We start from the raw sequence: 8,348 nt of genomic DNA on the forward strand, positions 1-8,348 counted from the left end.
TATCTACTTTCGATTTCCAACCATTTAGAAATCGGCATTTATTTTTGCGTTTCGAAATAACTGCAAACGGAAAGCTATTAGGTGACTCGTGATAACGGTAACTCATGCAAAATGACATTGTCTAGGGAGGTCTTGTTTCACTTTTCAATTATCTTTTATCTATTTGAAGATATCACGTAATTACTGTAAAATTAGCGGTATTTTAATTTCGCAGTGATACAGCGTCTTAAAGTAGGATCCGAACCAAATGAGCTTCCATCGGAAATCGAACACTGTTTCCCCACCAAGGTGTTCATGCAAATCTGTGAATCAAGAGGGAGTGTAATTTTACACTTATTTAAAACGTGTTTGGCATCAACCAGATCGTGAGATAACTCGAATAACTTTGTATAAATAGGTCTTTTTGATAGTAGTAGCACCAAGTAATAACCATTATTAACAATTAACCGCTACAACTATCAACGTGCTTCGTTTATTTCCCCGAAAGAGACTTATGTTAGGTGCCTAGGAAGGATATTACAAAAAAATAGCAGTGTCATGTTTAGATGATGTGAAGTAGTTTATCTCTAGTACCTGAGGTCCCTGGCTCGATCCCCGTGCAAGTAAGTTTATGATTAACAATATAGTGTCCGTGGTTTTTCTCGGAACACTCCTGTTTCCTCCCACTTTCTCGCTCTACCAATTCTTATATCATCATTCATTTGCCTTAATCATAGTATTCCTTAGCCTAAAGGGTATAATCGTGGGACGTTAAACTGAAAGATTTCATTTTCTGCTTTCTCCTTACCTGTTACCGCTTTTTCCTCTCCAATGATGAATGTTAAAGCAAGAAGTGATAGAGAGCTCCTTCGTGGCTAAGCGGTTAGCGTACGCCCCTTTGGCGCGGGAGACTCGGGTTCGATTCCCGGCAGGAGCTTATGTGGTTCGGATTTCACGTTAATCAGTAGGTCCCGTCTCATATAGCATCGCTCCTGAAAAGGACGTTAAACTCAAAATCAACTCAACTCAACAGGAACTGATTGATGTCTGCCATTTCCGATGAATGGGTTACCTCCACATTTGATTCTTAACTTTTAATCGTACCAAAATTGATGGTTATCCATCAAATGTTTGTTGAGGTTTTTTGGCCCGGCAACATGGACAACCAGTGTAAATATTTAAGGGAGTTTTTGGTAAACCAAACTGATTTAAAACGATTGTAGTCAGATAAATTAAAGAGATGGAGAATGTCAACAAACCAGGTAACACTATCGTCTTGATCACAAATTCATATGAGGCAAATTGCCTTGAAGAATCCACAGTTTCATTAAAAATCAAAAACATTTTTAAAACTAAACCATCGAATATGTATTTCGTAAGTTGCTCTAAATATATTTATTCCTTTATCTTTGATCAATGCAGAGGCGGCTCGTGAGCTATGTCACAACAGTAAAAAAATATTTTTCTAAGGTGAAACTAAAAGAAGAAAACTTTTTAGTGCACTAATCGTTGCCTTCAACAACTACTCTAATATATTAGATAATCTTTATTCCCTTAGTTTCAAGCCGTAAAAAAAAATAATTTTACAAGTGGGACTTCCTTCAAGAGCCGCCTTTGGAACGATGGCAACACCAATAATAAATATAATTCGTAAGCTTAAACAAAATAAAACTAATATTTCACGGAAAATCAAATCCTTCTACGATACTTACTGCGGAATATTCTTCGTACATAAAGAGGTAGAGTGAACCCCTTTTCCTTGATAAACTTAAACTACAAAAATAGTCTTCATTGAGCCGTCTGAAGCCAGAACGAACTAACTACATTTCCATGCTGAGGGAAATTAGCCCTTATTGAAACAGTGGCAACTTGACAAAACTTCTCCCCCCCCCATTAAAACAAGAAAAAAATAAAAATGGTAAAGTGTAAAGGAAAACGTATATAAAAATGGTTTGCTTTTGTTATTTCAGATACACATAAAACAGCAAAATACATAATAATAATAATAATTACAGCCAATGATAACTATTATTATTTGAACTGTCTGCTGCCAAAGTGCACTAACTAGATTTAACGATTTCATAGTTTAAGCATGAAACCATTCGAGTTTCGCGTGTTTTACACTCAACGTTACGCCAAACGAAGCTAAGTGCAGAAATTGACTCAATGGTCATGTGGAATCCATTTCCCAAGAACAGCAGTTCGTTAAAGCAGCTCCGTTTCCATAAGCTCTTCTTTCCCGCAGCACGAATAAAAGAAAGGAAAAATAAAAGGAAGTAGTTTACTCTTGCTTCAGACAACTCAAATATCAACGAAACCACATGTCAGATTAAATGAATATTATCTTACGTGAATTAAGTATTCCTCCCCCAATTCTGTAACCCTTTCCAGCCCGTTGATAAATTTTGGAATCACTAATTTTTATAATCATAAATCTAATAATAATTCATGAAGTTTCCCCATGTAATCATTACACTCTTCATTCGGGTCAATCTCATAAGTTTGTACCTCTACTTACTCGCGGTGAAGCGAAACAGAGGATTTAGGAGGTGGCATCATTGCAACAGGAAATACTGAGAACATATGTTTTTCCATCACACACACACACACACACAAAAAAAAAAAATCGGGCTGGAAAGGGTTAACAATGAAATGCAATTTCTAATTTTACGACCCACTCTTATAACCTTTATTCTAAATGAGATGGATAATTAATGAAAGCCAATGATCCTGAAAGAATTGGTCGAATGGGAATGTGGAAGGACACTGAATAATAATTAGAAAACCCATGGGCGCGGTGTTGTCCACCACAAACTTATATGACCTGGAATTGGACCAAGGATTCCAACTATTATTCCTTTATAAATTTCTATTTGAACCTAAAGAGTAATTCTTGTACTATTGCAGGGAAGTTATTTAAAGATTTGCTATATGCAAATAGCAAATAAACTTTTATTCAATATTAGCACAATGTTCGTTTTTCGCAAGGGAAGATAAAGTTATGGGGGAAACATAAAAGTTATGTCGGAAACTTTACACATTTTTTTTACTGGCATCAAAATATTTTTGATGTAAGATTGATTTCACTGGAGTTATGTAGGTGTTCACACTTATTTACCATTAGAAATCTCATATTCTTAATGTTTCCGTTAGTTTAGGGTACATGGGGAATATTTATACAAAATTTCAAAGTTGCACATCTAATAGTTTCAGAGATCTGAAGAAAAAAAAATCAATTTCCTTATTTCCTCTTTGAGGAGTCACTTTTCGTTAAACTCCACGTTACCTTCAGCCTTCGGTACATGATATAATGAAATTGACCGACAAACTAAAATAGCTCATTCCTTGCATCAAAATAAGGCAAAAAAAAAGTTTAAATGGACCCGTGGTCAAAAGTGTATACTTTCAGAGCTAGGACTGCAAAAACTATGGCAAAATGAACTTTGGGGGCGAATATTTTCAAAACTATTAGCTATTAAGCTGAGGCTGCAGAGGCATGTATTTATCTTATATTTGTGATCAGCTCTATCCAAAAATATATCATTCTGAATCTTTCGGTGTCGGCACAAGAGAGTTCCCAACAGGAAGTGGGTTATCCCGGATATTCTGTTAGAATAGATGGGTCCGATTCATGACAAGTGAAACAACGTCCCATCAAGTAACAAAAAGTAGTTGACAGACTACCAATATTTTGAACACAATCAAGATGGCGAAGGATTTTTGGTGTGTTGTACATGGTTGCATAACTATAGTAGGGAATGAATGTAGTGCATAAAAGAAAATTAAACAAAACCGTTTCTTCCATGACCCACAATCTTGACCTGTATGCTAAAGGAGACATAAATTAATAATATGTAATGATTTTGGAAGAATTGATTAAATTAGGATTTGCGAGAAAATGCGAGCATTCTCGCAAAAAAGGAAAGAAAGAAAGAAAGAAAACGAGGATAAGAGCAATAAATATAATGTTCTTCATTACACACTCACTTTGTCGGTGATCTGAAGTGGGTTCCCTTTGCCATGAGGTGCACACTACCACGAGTTACCATGTTCCCTTCTGCCACTGATCGTTTACATCTTATGGGAGCTGATGACACATAAAAGCAACAATACTGGTTATGTAGCAAAGAGAGGAAAAAATCTTGTTCAAAAGGTAAATCTCTCAAGAAGTGTTGGTAACTTACCCTCCTTGATTTGTTTGAAACAAATTAACATTTCATAGTGTTGCCTTCTAGGTTAAAAGAGGCGATAATTTAAAGAAATATGAAAAGAGTTGACGAAGTGAAAATATACTAGACAATGGGAGAACCGTGATTAAAGCCGTGGATACTTCTGGAAAGACACCTGCTCATTGCTATGACCAATATGAAAGGTTTCTTGGCCATGTGAGTCACGTTGTGCATAGTAATAGGAAATAGGATACGTGGTATTACCGCACAGTCACAATGGTGAGAGTGTTGTTGACGGATCAGGAGCACATGTGCATGTCTGATAACAATAGCACAATCTACATTGAAAGTAACCAGGCCCGCAACCTAGAGACCTGTACGGGCCGAATGTTTCGGCCCAAGCCCAATCCAGCCCGAATGTGCCTAGGTCCGACCCAGCCCGGGCCCGAAGTGTTTTGGAGAATTTCGGCCCGAGCCCGGCCCGGCCCGATAGGTTTTGTAATATTCTTGGCCCAAGCCCGGCCCGGGCCCCATAAATTTTAAAAGTTTCATTTTGTAACATTTTTCACGGGCACACTTCTTCAACGTTTGCCTTTATTCTAATTATCGTTTAATGTAAGTCAATAATTATTGCAATTAATCGGCCCCAGCCCGGCCCGACCTGAAGAGAAATCAGTGTCGGCTCGCCCAAGCCCGGCCCGGCCTAAACAGATAACAGAGTCGGCCCGCGGGCCGGGCCGGGTTTCGGGCATCGGGCCGAGCCCGGCCCGTGCAATTCTCTATGCGCAACCAGAGGGGAAAAGCATACTGCGAAGTTTTCTTTCACGCTTACAAGTGGAAAAATGTGAATATACCGTGACGAAATACATCGCGTCACATGTTATACCGAACATAAAAGAACATGGAGCTACCAGTTACTAACACTTTTGACTTCCCTCCGAACCACTGGATGTCGGTTGTTGCCAAGGTCTTCCCTCCTGCCTACTTTGGACCCTCCTTGAAATCAGGGTATATCTGAAAACTCTATTGAAAACAAAATGGAGAATGATACCCTCTACAGAATACCCTGCACACCCATTGAAAATTGATGAAATATACATTTTTGGATTGTGTAAGCGTGACTTATTTTACGCTGATAAGGGCCACCATACACGGTTTCTGGAATTCGAAATAGAGCCTGTTGAAATTTAGCTTTTTCGCGATTTTGGACAGTCGTAGCTCTGAAACTATGCACTTTTACCCATAGGTCCATATGAATATTTTTTTTTCTTATTTTGATGTGAGAAATCACCTCTTACAGTTTGTCGGTATAGTTTATTAACACCCTATATATATATAAATTTCCATTCGTAACAGTTTTGGAGATCTAAAAGGAAAACCATATAAAAAATTAGTCCTGTCACTCATTAGCGGCCGAATTACGCAAAATAACGTCTAATCTACGCTAGTGTGCTAAGACAATACTAATACAAAATTTTAAGATTTTTAGTTCTAATCGTGTCGAAAATATTGTGATAAATAAGCCAGTGAACTTTGAGACTAAAAAGGTTTCTTAAAATTCTGTAAATACCATTTTGTCATTTACGTTTTGACTACATAAAATAATTTCTGTCTTTCATGATATAAGCAAGTTATTCAGGAGAATAAAAATACCATATAATCAGCTGATTTCTTGGAAGAAAATGTTGCATTTTATAATACGGGAGTGTACTAGCCTGTTCCTAAGAAGCCAACAAACCGTCTATGACTACAGATCTAATACATGTTACTATCTACCTACCCACCGGAAATCGACACATAAATCATTTCCGGAAGGGAAGATATTTTAACGTATTACAATAATGATATGCGTAAGTGCTCAGAAAGAAACAATGTTATAATCACAGTGATGGATGTTGTTTAAGAATTAGAAAAATTGAAAACTTAAAAATGGAATCTTTTTACCTCATTAAGTCCGGACTAATTATTTACATCACTACTGACATTCCTATTTGCTGTCATGCCTTCCCGCTAGTCTAATGGCTCACACCGCCTTTGGTTCATGGGACCCCATGTTCTATTCGCAGTGGGAGGGCATTACGGTGGTAAACTATAAATGCATGTCTCATATAGTCTCGAAGTTGATAGATATGCTAATAATCCAATCAATTCTATTTGCTGCTAAACCTATACGTAGAGAGAGACCAAGTCTGGTTATAGTGAAACAAACTAGTATGATGTAAAAAGCGATTGGCGTTTTCTTTATTTACTAAGGTATTCCTGTAAATAATTTCTTTCGAATTTACACGAATCAATAAAATCTGATTCGGTTAACCAAATATAAAATTATATTAAGTCTTTACAGACATACACTAACTCCATGATAAATAATGATTAATAATTTCTCAACTAATTGAACACATTAACTTTATTTGCTAGAATTGACTTTATATATTGATTGGCAAATGTTTTAGTGACCTAGCGAAAGTAAAAATTATTGATACAGAATTTCTAATAATAAGGAATTCTATTCCTCGTATGTCTTCCATTGGTTGTAATAGAACACGTGCCGTTGGTTCCTGAGTCCCCGGTTCAATCGATGGTGAGGGAGACCCGGGTTTGATTCCCGGCGGGAGCTCATGTGGTTCGGATTCCACGTTAATCAGTAGGTCCACGTCTCATATAGCCTCGCTGCTGAACGGGACGTTAAACTCAAAATCAACTCAACTCAATCGATGGTGAGAGACCATTGAATGCATTACAGTGGTTCGAATTCTAGGCTGAACTGTAAATCCATATCTCATATAGCCTTTCCAAAAGACACGCTCAATTTCGATAACTAACTTAATCCTCTTTGTTCAAAATAACAAGCTACTATATATATATATATATATATATATATATATATATATATATATATATATATATATATATATATATATATATATGTGTGTGTGTGTGTGTGTGTGTGTGTGTGTGTTGTGTGTGTGTAGGAGGTATTAACTGTATTATATTCAACTAGCTTTTGTGGTAAGGGAGAATTGGATATGATTGTGTGAGGGACTACGTGTGGTATGATCTAACGCTGAGCTGTAGATTGTCTCACTTCAGTCAGTCTTTCTGTTGACAGAGACGTAAAATTTAAAAGAAAAGAAATGCAATTTAACTAGGAAGGATCGCTGTTGAATCTTGAATCTTTACAGGCGGCCTGAATAAATCTGAAATCTGTCGTATTTACTCTCCACAGATAGTTAATACTTCTTTTCTATATAATAGTTTATTTTTAATCAATAACTGAGACAAGTTGAATGTATTTTACGTAAATGAAAACAAAGTAAAATCTCTTGTCATCAAAAACATTCTAAAAAATATTGAATCGAAATTATTAATATAACATATATATCGAATAAAAACGCGGCGCTTTTGCTCATAACCGTACAAGTCCAATAGTTTGCTATTGAAAGATAGCTGGTAATTTCCAGAGTATTTTCCACGTCACAAAGCAATTAAGCAATTAAGTAAATTAACAATTCGGCACTTAAGAAGTCCTATGAAGTTTTGTTTTTCCAATGCTGAAGGTTATTTATTCTCTCTCAGAGCGGCTTGCATATATAAAACTAACTGATTGAATAGAATACTCTCTTAAGTAATATAGAAATGGACTAAATTTTCTAAATATCTAAGAATATACTGAACATGAAAAATTAAACATAGTTCTACTTACCGGCTCCTTTCGCACCGTCAAAACCAAATGACTGCAATATGATTCCACGTCCTCAGTCCGCTATCTCCAAGAAGACTTCTAACTCAACTAAGAAAAGACGACGCTAGAGCCACTATGCTCATCAGGACAACAAAAAACCCGCGAAAGTTGAACGGATAAACACGAACGGGAAGTGTGAATCATTGAGGCGTATGTGATGGGCGTATACATGTTGTTTTCTCGCTGCTGTTTACCGTTCTTTTCAGATCAAGCCCAGTGGCGGCTTTAGCGGATAGGCTGGGTAGGTACGGGCCTACCCAAAAATTTTGAAAAATGCATAAACGCTAAAAGATACAATAGAAAGCAAATACATTTTCCACTTTTTATATTAGTGGTAGATAATTTTTTAACAAATAGCATCAACCATTACTGTAAAAGTAATCTCCTACTGTCATTAATCAGTCAAATGTCTATATGTATCCATAAGCGAGAGAGGTGGTCTATCCAAAATGTAAATC

General features: G+C 36.6%; 1 long non-coding RNA gene across 1 annotated transcript in view; it reads right to left on the reverse strand.

The window, feature by feature from the left end:
* LOC145663773 (uncharacterized) overlaps positions 1-7,964 on the reverse strand; it is a 59,844-nt gene extending 51,880 nt beyond the window's left edge. The window contains exon 1 of the long non-coding RNA XR_014127266.1: positions 7,852-7,964. This is a non-coding gene — a long non-coding RNA (uncharacterized LOC145663773). The remainder of the gene's footprint in view (positions 1-7,851) is intronic.
* Between the last annotated feature and the right edge of the window lie 384 nt (positions 7,965-8,348).

This window comes from Thermobia domestica, chromosome 11 (assembly GCF_964235325.1).
Source record: "Thermobia domestica chromosome 11, izTheDome1.hap1.1, whole genome shotgun sequence".
NCBI lineage: Eukaryota > Metazoa > Arthropoda > Insecta > Zygentoma > Lepismatidae > Thermobia > Thermobia domestica.